General features: G+C 43.9%; 1 protein-coding gene across 3 annotated transcripts in view; it reads left to right on the top strand.

Moving 5' to 3' along the window:
- Nucleotides 1–12,810, top strand: part of Nrg2 (neuregulin 2) — a 190,684-nt gene that overhangs the window by 22,917 nt on the left and 154,957 nt on the right. The window lies entirely within an intron of this gene.

Here is a 12,810-nt window from a genome sequence, read left to right as displayed (position 1 = left end):
CGGTGTCAATTTGATTCTTGTTTTCTTTTTCTTTTTTCCTTTCTTTGGTGGTACTAAGGATTGAACTCAGGACTTTCACCTTGAGCTTCATCCTCATCCCTTTTAAATTATTTTTAAAATTTGAGAAATGGTTTTGCCAAGTGTTGAAGATGTTGAAGTCTGAACTAACTCTCCTGCCTCAGCCTCCCAAAGTGCTGGAATCAGAGGTGTGAACCAACACACCCTGTCTTGTTTTCTTTTTATCTTTTGAAAACTTCTCAGATTCTACTACAAATTCAGAATTTTCTGCTTGTTACCGCTGCAATGGTTTCAGTCTCCCATTGATTATCTGGATGGAGACTTACCACCTTTTAAGTTGATTAGCTAACAGGTTTCCAAGCTCAGGTAATACAAATGAATTTATAATTAAGAATATAAATTCTCAGATAAAGAGGGGTATGTGAGAGGCCTGTGCTTTTATAGGTATTACTTCGATTCTTACAACAGCTGAGGGTTGGTCTTTCCTTTCCCAGTTTTACATGTAGGAACTTCAGCCTCACAACAGGTGAATTCCTAACTAGTCAGGCTAGTTGTAAGTGATGGCGATAATCTGAACTCATATTTTCTGGGAAGCTCAACCATGAAGATAAAGAGAAGTGACAGGGCATTGGCTCTTACCCATCTGTCGGTCATTTCCCCCTGTAACAGTGGAGGCTCAGGAGACAACTAAACTTGATTCCTTAAAAGGTTCTGTGGGTTTTTTCCCTGCCCAGCTCTGGAGGTGGGTTGGTAACCTAGGTCCTGAGGTCTGAGCTGTGCTGTTTTTCAACTGATTGGGCCTCTTCTGGCCCCTGCTTCCTGTGGCTCCTGATTCAGGTCAGATGGTGCATGGTGCCCTAGAAATAACCGGGTTTCTAGCCCAGCGTGAGTCCCCGGAGCCCCTGGGCCAGCTAGGGCAGCACAGCCGGCATCTCTCCCCTGAGCTGTGTTTGTTTCTATTATGTCATTTGCTTATTATAGGGAGCCTATGAAGTGTTAGTTATCAGTTCCGCATGTTTCCATCGTCTCTTCTCCTATGATGGCGTTTTGTCTTTCCCTATACTTTGGGGACTTTGGGTGACAGGGACCTAGGAGGTAGCATTCCATAGGGGCTACTTCTCCATTTGGAATCCAACTTTTCTGCTCATTATCCCTTGAGGATGAGCTAGCTTTTGTTAGAAACTCTGGCACTGTGAATGAGACAGTAGCTCCCTGTGGTCTGAGAAAAAGTGCCTCAAAGGGTTGAAAAGGGAGCAAACTGGGGATCAGGGCCCAAATTAGGGGGTGGTGGGAGCTGCAGAGGTCAAGTGCAGGATTTGGCAGCCTCTGCATTTTGGTGTTTTGCTTTCTGTCACCTTGGCATGCACTTGTCCTCTTTAAATCTTTGTACATGAGCTCTGTTTTTGCAGGTTGAGCTAAGAAGATGCTGATGAGGCCTGGTTCTAGAGTCAGAACCAAGCCTGAGACAGTAAACTGGAGAAACTGCCACAGATTTCAAGGTCTGGGGAGCTGTCAAGGTTAGGTGGCTGGGCAATGATACAGGCGACACTTCACTGTACACTGGTACTTCAGATGAGCTATCAGGCAGCTGGGATCTGCGCTCTGCTCTCTCCTAAAGTTCCCCTGTGAAGGACTGGGGCGTCTTTCCCCACTAACGCACCCGCCCCTCATCTGCACGTTGGTGCTTTGTGACTTTTCTTCCACCTTGGTGCCCTTTTCACCCACTTTCTGCCATGTGAGCTGGTATCTGGGCCATCACTTGGAGACTTCCCGAATCTTCCATGGAGAGCTTCCAAACAAGGCTCTGATCAGCTTTGTCCTGGTCTGAAGCAGCTTCCATTTTACATTATTTCCACTCAGGGGCAGTGGCGAGAAGGGAATGTTGTTTCTTGACAGGTTTCAAGAAAGGAGCCTTAGTGACCTTGGTCTCCAGCGATGTATGTTGCTCACAAAGAATACTTGGGCCCATAGATTTTGAGATTTTCTCTGGAAAACATTGGAAGAGTCAACCTAATGAGTTTGGGCATTCCAGGAGATGAATACAAATTGGGGTTCACACTCACCTACCCTCTCCTCCTCCTCTCTCATGCCACAGCTGTCCCTGTTGTCTGAGGCAGTCCTCCTGCTCTGTTCTGTGGTCCACACTGATTGTCTTCTCTCCCTCTTCATCTCTACCAGTACTTTTCCATTTTTCAATATATGCGAGATTTTTCCATCTTAAATTGTTATCTTTTTTTATTCTTCTTCATAACTAAACTCCTTGAAAGAACAGCCTCCATCTTGTTTCTGTTTCCCTTCATGCCCATTGGTCCTCTTCCTCGATTCCCACTTCTCAAAGCTGCTAGAAGTCTCATCTCTAGCTTATTTTACCTCTCAGCACTTCAGTGCTATTGACCAATCCTGACTTTTGGAAATATGTTGTTCCTTTGGTTTTTCATTTTGTCATAGCCTTAGTTTGCCTCCACAGGCTGAGTGTTCCTTATGCAAAATTCCTAGAACCAGAAGTATTTCAGACTTTAGACTTTTCCAGATTTTGGAATATTTGTGTATACATAATGAGATATCTTGGAGATGGAACCCATGTTCAAACACAAAATTCATTTGTGTTCATGTGTACCTTATACATATAAACCTGAAAGAAAGTCTATACTGGGAATTAAAAAATGTATTTTGTGTACCTGCATTTTTTAATGTGTCCAGTCATATGAGGTCAGCTGTGGAATTTTCCACTTGCGGCATTTTACTGATACTCAAAAGTTTTGGACTTTGGAACATTTCAGGTTCTAGATTTTTGGACTAAAGATAATACAGTCTTTATCTCTCTGGTCAGTCTTCCATGCTCTCTGTTTCTCAGGATTTTTTTTTTCTCTCTTCTCTACCTAGTTTTTTTTTTTTTTTGTCTTTTTCCTTTTTATCGGTACCAGGGATCGAACTCACGACTGCCTTCTTGCAAGGCAGGTGCTTATGCCGCTGAGCTAAATCCCCAACCCTCTCTACCTAGTTTTTAAATGTGGGTTTTCTTCAAGTGATTGTCCTAGACTCTGTGTTTCTCCTATCCTCTCTCCAATGGGGTTTTCATGACTTTGATTACTGGGTCTATGGGGACTTTCCAGTTCACATATCCAGTGCTTTAGTGGGAAACCTTTAGGCTCTAGATTCTTTTTTTTTTTTTTTTTTTTTGTACAGAGGATCGAACTCATGACCTCGTGCTTGCCAGGCAGGTGGGCGCTTATGCCACTGAGCTAGACCCCTGGCCCTAGGCTCTAGATTTTTGTACTCACCTTTTTGTTTATCTTCACTTGGTGGCTCACGGATGTTTAGGACATGTCCTACAATAATTAATTTCACTCTTTCTCCAAATTTGACCTTCTGACATGCCCTCTAATTTGGCATGAGCTTTCTTACCCGTCCACTGCATGTTATCATTTCCACCTCCCCATCTATTCATCTTCTAGCATCATCTGTGTCCGACAGGGATCATCTCCCACTTGTTCCACTGTCTTTGCTTCATTACTTCCCCTTAGAATTCACTTTCCACATCAGGACATCTTTTTTCATTTTTTTTATCAGTACCTTTGCAATGCGTAAAGTTTACATTCTTTGTGTAGGTTTGATACATGTACACAACACATTTTAATTCTTCTATCCTTTTCCCTTTCCTCCCTCCATCTCTTGATTCCCTTCCCCTTTAAGATTTACCTCTCCGTGTCCTGTTGGCTATCTTTTATTTTGCTGTTTATTTATACTTTGGGTTTCGCATATAAAAGAAACCACATGATATTTAAGCTTTTCCATGTCATGATTAGTTATTTATTTATTTACTTACTTACTTATGGAGGCAGGGTCTCGCTGTGTAGTTCAGGCTGTTTTCGAACTCACTGTGTAGCCCAGGCTGGCCTGGTGCTCACAGTGATTGTCCTGCCTTAGCCTCCTAAGTGCTGGGATTACAGACACATGCCATCACACCCAGCACGATCTTTTAAAAACACAAGCCCAATCATACTGTACTGTGTCACTCCTGCTGTGCTTCAGTCTCCTCAATAAATATTAAGAGCCACCCGCCCACGTGGTCTACCAGGCCTGTGTGACCTCACCACCGTTGTCTGTCATCTCTCTTCCTCCCTGGGCACTTGGCCATATGGGCCTTGACATGACATGATTCCTGCCTCAGGGCATTTGTATGTGCTCTTTCCCTTCTCTTAATTCCCCTTTCTTCTCCTCTAGTTCATCCCTGACTGTCCTTATCATCTACACACAGGAGCTACTTTCTTAAGGAGGTGTTCTTGGAATTCCGAGCCATAAATGTCGTGTACACAGAGTCACCATCACTTCCATTTCTCTCCAGCACTTATTTATGGTAGTAACTAAAACCCCTTTGATTCTGAATATCTATTCTCTCTATAGCATAAGATCCCGAGGGCAGAAATTGCATTTGTCATAGTCACTGCTGTGTGCCTGGCTACGGCACAATCCCTGGCATGCAGTTGACAGTAGGATATGTTTAATTTCATGAATGAATCACAGCTGAGCTGTGAGGACAGAGTCAAGATGAATTTTCCTGGAGTTGTATGCAGACACTGCTGTCCTCCTAATGTCAATTTAGAGAAGTCAGTAATAGTTCAAATGTGTGAGGCTCGGGGCTCAATCTCTAGCACTGCGAAATAGATAAATAGATAGAAAAAGAACAAGAGTGCACTTTTATGTGAATCACAGAATATCTGGTTCAGAATTTTAGTTTTAAATATGAGAAAACTGAGGCCTAGAGAGGGAAGTCACTTGCCCAAGGTCATAGACTGCAGTAGTAGCAGTCAGAACTCCTCTCTCCCACACCAGCTCTCCTGCACCACCCACCCCTTCCTGCCTTTCCTGCAGGTGACAGCTCTGTGCTCACTGGTTAAAAACAAGGCTCCGGAGTCAGGGAGGCTGGCTGTCTCCTCCCTGACGTGAGAGTGTGGCAAGTAGATGCCAGCCTGTTCTGCAGCTGCAGCTGCGCAGCTGTGTCCCTCCCTCCCGGTGTGGGTGTGGATGTGAATGTCGGGCTGCAGAAGTCCTGAGCCGGTGCCAGGCTCACCTGTTGAGATGTGGAGCCCTCTGAAAGAAGCACAAGGAGTGTGTTTGTTGAAGCAACTTGATTTTCCAGTTTCTGGGTTGTCAGAATTTGGGGCCAAGAAATCTGACATAGGAGCTGAAGCTTATAGCATCTGTTACTTACAAGATCAGAGTCCCTGCATGGAAGCCCTACCTGTGTGGTCTGACAGTAGAGCTTTGGATAAGGGCTGCAGGGAAGCCTTTCTTCAGCAAGCTGTCCCTTCCTGACTGTTTCACTCTAGTAACTGCGAATTTCTGAAAGACCAGAAATGAAAAGCTACCAGCTAAGAGTGGCCACACAGGAAACGATACTAAGAATGTGAGCCCCAGAATCCTGGCACCTCTCATTTCCATTCTCACCTCACTCCTTTCCAATTAAAAAAAATTAACCCGCATTTACTTATTAATGTCTTGGGTACAGAGGACATAAAGGTGCGTAAGTCACCTCCCTGACTATGAGATGCTTGAAGTCTGAGTGGTAGGTAGAAAATTCATTTATTCATTCATTTATTTATATATAAGGTGTTTTGTGTGCATCTATTATGTGGTAGGCTTTGTACTGGGATTATGCAGTATTTGAGTTTCTCTTCAAATATGCTTTCAAGTAGCTAGAATACTGAACAATTATCTGTGCTCTCATGGAATTTGCTTTCTGGTGATGAGAGACCAATAATATAGACTAAGCCCAATAAAAAATAAATTAAATAGTATTTACAAGGTTTTAAGTATTATGAGGGGGAGAAAAGGAATGAAAGGTGGTAATGGGAGTGCAGAGGAGTGGGTTTCAGTTTTTAAACGTGCCCTCAGTAGACTGTTTCCAAAGTGACATTAGAGCAGAGAGCTGGAGGAGGCGAGGAAGCTGGACACATGATACTCTGGCGCAAGGAATTTCTGGAGAGGGAGCTCCCTAAGGGAAGCACGCTTGGCATGTGTGGGGAGCAGCACAAAGGCCCCTGTGATTGGCGTGGAATAAGCTGAGGTTAGGGGAGCAACGGGGCCCGGATCAAATAGGGGCATGTAGACCCTTGTGAAAGTTTAGCCATTTTTAATAGTGAGAAGAGGTTCTGCTGGAGGATTTTGGGTGGAGGGGTAATTTTTTTGAAAAAGACCAAAAGTCTTGGTTGAGAATTGACTGTCAGGAGAGCCAGCGAAAACAGAGAAACTAATTTAGAAGCCACTGCAGAAATCTAGGTGAGAAATGGTGGTGGTTTGTTGTGCTCTGTTTGGAAAGGGGAAAATGAGAAGAGACTGGATTCTGGATAATTCTTTTTAGTTCTGGGGATCAAATGTGACACCTTGTGCATGCTAGGCAAGGTTCTAGATACTTTTGAAAGACAAAAGCCAGAGGAATTCCTGATAGATAAAACGTGGAGTGAGAGAGAAAAAATAATTTCTATACCTTTGTGCCTATTAATTTATAAAATACTGGATTTCAATAAAGTTTTTCAAACGTTTGTATTTTTTATAATATCTGCCCTCCTTTCTATCAACTCCTCCCTGCTCCTTATTCCTTTCTTCTTGTCTAATAATAGTCTTCTTTATACTTTGCTGTCGCCTCTTAGATTTTACACATTAGATTATTACATTCTGAGTCTGGGATATTTCCCTTAACACCGTGGTCTCCAATTTGTTCTTGCAAATTACATCACCGCATTCTTCTTTTTGGGTAAATAATACTCCATTGTGCATATATTCTACATTTTCTTTGTCCATTCACCTGGTGATGGGCCACTAGGCTGGTTCCACATCTTGGATATTGTGAATTTTGTCTCAATTAAAAAGGGTGTATGGATATCCCTAGAGTATGCTGACTTCAATTCTTCTGGGAATGCAAGTTTTTGACTTGAATGACTGGAACCATGGTTAGTGTCTTTGAGAAGGGGAAGAATAGGATTGGGTCAAATATTGAGGGCGGTTAAGGGGTTTGAGTTTGGATGTGTTAAGTGAAAAGTAAAGTATGGACTACAGACATAAATATGGGAATCATCAGCATACAGTGGTAGGAAAACCGTAAAAGTAGCTGAGATTATCAGAGGAGTGAGTGTAGATAGGCAGTGCAGAACAGAAGTGTGAGGCTCGAGCCCAGGGTGCTAGAATGTTAAGCAGCTGGGGTGAGGGAGGAACCAGCAGCGATGATTACAGTGGTGAGGTAGGAAGAGGACCGAGAGTGCAGCGATCTGGACGCCAATGAAGAACGTGTCCAGGTGGGAGGAGAGATGGCCTGGCGCAGAGCTGCTGAGGCACCGACCCGGTGAGCACCAGCCTCGTAACCACTGCGCTGGCCAATGTGGATGCCACCGGCAGGGCAGTTTCAGGGAATGCAGGGGGCCGGGGCTTAAACCTTATTTAATGAATAATCAAAGGGAAAAGAAAAATTTATTGTTACGTTCAAAGGGGAATAAAGCAGAGTAGTAGCTTTTAGGGGAAGTGGAATCAGGAGAGTTTATTGTATTTTTTATTACGGTAAAATAAAAATACATGTAATACACAAGCTGTCATTTTAACCACTTCAACTGTGCAGTCCAGTGGCACAAAGCACATTTTCCCTGTGGTGCAGCCACCGCCATTCATCTCCAGCACCTTTTCATCTTTCTCAACTGAAACGCCATCAGTTTTTTTAATATGAGCAGAGGAACGGCGTGTTTACATGCTGATGTGTGTGCATGCATGCTTGTGTGAGTGTGTGCCTGTGCATGTGTATAGGTCACTGATGTAGGACGCGAGAGGAGATTCCTGAGATGCTTTCCTAGAGTAGGGAGGAGGAAGATCTGGCATACCAGTAAAGGGATGGGCTCCTGGACCAGGGATGATTTCTCTGCAGTAACAGGAGGGAGGGCAGAGTTCTGAGTGTAGATGCTGACAGGTGCGTAGATGTTGTAGTGGGAGTCTGTGGACTTTCTCTGACTGTTTCAGTTTTCTCAGCAAAGTAGGAAACAAGGTCAGCAGTGAGAGTGTGGGGGAGGAGTTGTTTAAAGTTTGAGGAGAAGGAGGGCGTGAAGCAGTCATCCTGGAGAGTAGGTGGGTGAATAGAATAAGCTAAGGAGGACAGTGTGACTCTTAGGCACATTAAGGGCTTGTCTTCCGTTCGTGGTCATGAATTTAAAACAAGACTAGTGTCTGTAGCTGTATTCTTTCTTCCACTTACACTTAACTGCACGGGTGTAAGTCCTGGGTTGGACTCAACCAGAATAGGAGTTTTGCCAAGTAAAGAAAGGGAATTGTGGTAAAGTGGGTCATGAATGTAAACTGGGAGAGAAGGAACCAAAGGACGTCATTTCGCTGTGAGAACCAGTGAAAAGGTAGCAAAGGACTGGTGATCTTGTTAGAAAGCAAGAATTTCTGGAGTCTAAATACGAGAAAGAGAAAGCTGGGAGGTAGGATGTGTTTGTTGGAAGGGGGATGCATGGATACGAGATTACAAAAGGAGTTGCAGTTTTTAGTGACAATCAAGACAACAGTTTCAGAATCATTGAGTAGAGGGAGGTGGGTCTCAAGAAGAGAAGAGGAGTTTGAGGAGCTGAGAGGTCAAGGTGCTGGAATGATCATCTATGAGTAAAAGTTAAGGTTGGACTAGCAGATATGTGTCCTGCCCTCAGGTCCAGGCCATGAGACAAAGTCAGATGATTTTATGGCATATTATGAAAAGTGCTATGATTTGAAAAGTGCAAGGTAAGGGGGATACAAATGGAGGACACCTAAATCCAGCCTTGTGAGTTAGAAAATCTTCCTGAAGCAAAGTGATTTAAGTCAGGGTTTCAAAGAACAAATCCAATTATTGAGGTAAAGAGGGGGGAGAGAGAGAGAGAGAGAGAGAGAGACAGAGAGAGAGAGAGAGAGAGAGAGAGAGAGAGAGAGAGAGAGAGAGAAAGAGAGAGAGAGAGAGAGAGAGAGAGAGAGAGAGGCAGAGGGATAAAAGACAGACAGGGAACATACCTGGAGAAGATCAGTTACCCTAATCAGCCTGGCCAACCCCAGTTGCCATGGGAAGGGAGCTGAACTGAAACATCATTTAGGGCCTTGGACCCACGCTATGGGAGCAGCAAAGTGGTATAGATGGGTGGGGAAGAGAAATGCTTAATAGAGAGTGGCATTTGAGCTGGATCCTCTTGTCAGTTTTCTATGGCTGTGCACACAAATGCTCCAGAACTTAGAGTTAAAATGGCGTATATTTATTTTCTCGTAGTTTTGAGGGCCGGACATAACTGAGCTCTCCAATCTAGTGCCTCTCACAGGTCACAAATAGAGTGTTGTTGGCCAGTGCTGCAGTCATCCCAGTCTCCACGAGACACCGGAAGGTTCATTCACATGACCGTCAGGAGGCTTCATGTTGATGACGGTCGTGGACCAGAGACATCAGTTTACCAGAGAGTACTTCATGACATGGCAACAACTTTCCTCATTGTTTGGTAACTCAACCACAGAAGTAACGTCCCATCACTTTTGCCGTGTTTTACCTACTGGAAGCAACAAATCATTAGATCCAGCCATACTCCAAAGGAAAGCATTGCACCAGACCAGAAATACTAGGAGGCAGGGTCATTAGGGGTCCCTCAGGGACTGCCTCACGCTGTCCTATGAAAGGATTCAGGAGTCTCTCAGAGTTAATGGGACAGAATTTTAAGGAAGTAGAAATAATCCAGACAATAATGATATGAAGATACGAAATGCTGTATATATTCCAAGCAGCACAAGATCTTGCTGCTACGGTAGGCTGTGAGTGGAGCTCTTTCATGCTATGCAGAGAAGTTTGGTCTTTACTCTTGGTGTCAAGAGATTCTTTGAGGGCCTATATATAGGAAATACTAGTTTTTGATCTTTGATGATTGTGTGGGGGTCAAGTGGGACAAGGTACAGTGATATCCCATATCCTCTCTTCTCACGCATGCGTAGCCTTCCAAATACACCTGCCCAATGACAGGGAGAGCACTCCTGAGACAGGATCTGAGAAAGAACAGTGAAGGGATGAAGAGACCAGAACCAAGACAGTGGCAGTGAGCATGGCAAAAGGGGCCAGGTCCAGAGAACGTTCGGATAATAACAGCTCACAGGGAGCCTCCTGGGAGAGCATGGGGGCACCAGGTGATTCAGAAGTCCTCCACTGAGGTTGCTGCGAGTTTCAGCTTATTCAGCTCCCACAGCATGAATAAGGCACTGCTCCTTGTCAATGGGTGAGAGTCAATCCTGGCATCTCCAGCCTTCACTTAGGAATTTAAGGCACACATTTGTAGTTCTGGTTGCTGACAGTGAAGACGTATTTAGTTCAAGGATTATTTTTTTCTATAAAATAAAGTACTTTTTCCAGAGCAATTTTAGAGTTAGAGAAAAATTGAGAGGAGGAATAGAAATGTCCCATATCTCTTCTCCTTCCATACATATGTATCCTTCCAATTAGCAGCACCTGCCCACTCAAGTTGTAGATTTGTTGCGATTGATAAATCTACATCAACACATCATTTTCACCCAAAGTTCACATTTGACATTAGAGGTCACTCTTGATGTTGCATATTCTATGCATTTGGTCATGCATAAGGACATGTATTTAAGTTTCTTCCTTGCCTGTTAGATCATTTTTCGTTACTGCAATGAAAGATCGGAGTCAAGGTAGTTTACAGACAAAAGAGATTTATTTTGGTTACTAGTTCTGGAGGTACAGGGTGAACTTGCCATAGCTGGTGATTGCCTCCTTGCTGGCAGAGTCCCAAAATGATGAAGAGCATCAAATGGCAAGAGATAGGGAGTGTATATATGCAGGTGGGTAGATTTGGTCTCTTTTCCTCTTCACATAAAGCCACCAGCATTCAGTCATGAGGGCTGCACTGTAGTAAAGTTATCCAATCCTAATCACTTCCCAAATGCCCCACTTCCAAGACTGACCATACTCATACTGTTTTCATCCTCTGAGTTCCTGACGGTGAGAATTCAGTTTGAACACTTGAAATCTTGGGAGACATTCAGATCAGATCCAAACTACAGTAATGTTTCCATAGCTTGAGACTCATCTCTTTTTAGTGCTGAAGAATGTTTCATTATCTGGACGTACCAGTTTATTTATCTATTTACCTACTTTTGGGTGCTTCCTGGTGTTGGCAGTTATGAGCAAACGCTGTCAACACCAGATGCTGGTGGGGAATGTGAAGCCACAGGAATTCTCACTCTTTGCTGGTGGGAATGCAAAATGGCACAGCTACTTTGGAAGACAGCTTGATGGTTTCTTACAAAATTAACTTACTCTTATCGTACAGTCCCACAGCTGAGTTCTTTGGTATTTACCCAAAGGAATTTATAAGTTAGGTTCACACAAAAACCTGGACGTGGATATTTATAGAAACTCTATTTTTAAAGCATCCCCTCTGGGAAGAATCCCATTCAGAGTGTGATGGGGAACACAGAATACAAGGTTTACTCCTTGAAGAGCTCTCAGTTTAGTTCCAGGTAAGACGTGAAATGATGAGATTTAGGACGCTGACTCTGGGGGCATTTTTACTCTGAGGCGAGATGGGCAGAGAGAGACTCCATGTGTTCCAGTTCTGTGGCAACAGCAATCTGACTTCTCCATGGGGCTTTGAAGAATAGTGGGCCTTCCCGGGATGCTCTGCTTCTGCTTCTATTGGGTAAGCAAGGTCTTTTGCCTTTCCTGTACACTTCAGGGCAGCCTCCCAGAATTACTGGGTCAGTTAGTATCTCTCAAAGGATATTCAGGACCCTCAGGTTGCCACATGGATAAGGCAGTGTTTCCTGTACAGACTCCCAGCAATGTTAATCCATATTGTCTGTCACTGCAGTCCAGGGAAGTTCGTGGTACCATTTTTCTAGAATTTCTGGGGAAAAGTAGAATCAGATTGGAGGATGAGTGCAAAGTGGCTTCTCTGTGCCGGAAATAACGGGTGCCAAATACCTACCAGTGCCATGCAATTGCTTTGCACAAGCTACCTCATTCAGTACTTGTAATGACCCTGGAAGGTCGGTGCTATTGCTATTTCCCCACTTTTCATGTGGGAAAATGAGATACAGAGAAGTTAAGTAACTTACTCAGTACTGAACAGTAAAAGGCAGATGTGGCCTGTCTTACTTCAGAGCTCACATTCTAATCACAATACGGTACTATTTCATGCTCTTACTGTCATTTTTTAAAAATCTGTCAGCCTTGTCTCTGATCATATCATTTGTCAAAAGGTCATTTTCCCTCTCTTTCTCTGGTAAATAGGCCAGTCTCATTCCTTCGGGGCTTTAAGTTCACATTTAATGCTGACCCATCTGGAAATCATTGTAGTGTGCATACATTCTGTTTGATTTTAGGTTTGCTCTTTTGGTCACAAGCCAAAGTTAGAGTATCCTTGCCTGCTCAGGTAAAGATGAGCTCAGTGTAGAAAAACTTGGAGTAGGGCAGAGAAAGAGATCTCTAAGCAGTCCAAGGAGAGGATCTGTAAAGGGCTGGACTTTAGATGACAACATCAGATCCAAATGGCCTTTGCTCAGTAAGATGTGCTCAATAAAGCAGTTATATGATCAGCTATCCTTGAAAGGGACGAGCAGCGACCCCCTGCTGGGCTTCAGTAATGTTTGCTGGGCCATTCAAGGGATGTAGCAGTAGCAACCCCAGGCTCTATAGTTGGGGGGCCAATCTCTGGCTCTCCTGTGTGTCTTCTGCTTAGACTCTGAGCTTGTCGTCCTCAGTGGCTGCAGCCAAATGGGACATAAAAGTAT

Source organism: Cavia porcellus, unplaced genomic scaffold (assembly GCF_034190915.1).
Source record: "Cavia porcellus strain 051 isolate PalLab524CR breed Dunkin Hartley unplaced genomic scaffold, mCavPor4.1 scaffold_21, whole genome shotgun sequence".
NCBI classification, from domain to species: Eukaryota; Metazoa; Chordata; class Mammalia; order Rodentia; family Caviidae; genus Cavia; species Cavia porcellus.
This window is presented reverse-complemented; position numbering and strand designations above follow the sequence as displayed.